This window comes from Metschnikowia bicuspidata (genome assembly GCF_001664035.1).
Source record: "Metschnikowia bicuspidata var. bicuspidata NRRL YB-4993 chromosome Unknown METBIscaffold_3, whole genome shotgun sequence".
Lineage (NCBI taxonomy): Eukaryota > Fungi > Ascomycota > Pichiomycetes > Serinales > Metschnikowiaceae > Metschnikowia > Metschnikowia bicuspidata.
The window spans coordinates 70,293-70,678 of record NW_017387733.1 but is presented as its reverse complement, the minus strand read 5'-3'; positions in this window follow the sequence as shown (position 1 = coordinate 70,678).

The following is a 386-nucleotide window of genomic DNA, read 5'->3' as shown; positions in this document are numbered from 1 at the left end:
TGGCTGATGATTCGAATGAAGATTCACTGGAAATGTTTTGGGACAAGGTCAGAGAGGCGGCCGTTTGCGAAGATTTAGCTGCAGATTCGCTAGAATCATCCTGGGTCATGGTCAGAGAAACCGCCGGAATTGATGATTCAAATGTGGATTGACTAGACTCACTCTGGGTCATCGTCGAAGAAGCGGCCGCTTCTAAAGACTTGGATTCGGATTGACTAGAATCATTCTGGGTCATGGTCAGAGAAGTCGCCGTGGCTGATGATTCGAATGAAGATTCACTGGAAATGTTTTGGGACAAGGTCAGAGAGGCGGCCGTTTGCGAAGATTTAGCTGCAGATTCGCTAGAATCATCCTGGGTCATGGTCAGAGAAACCGCCGGAATTGAT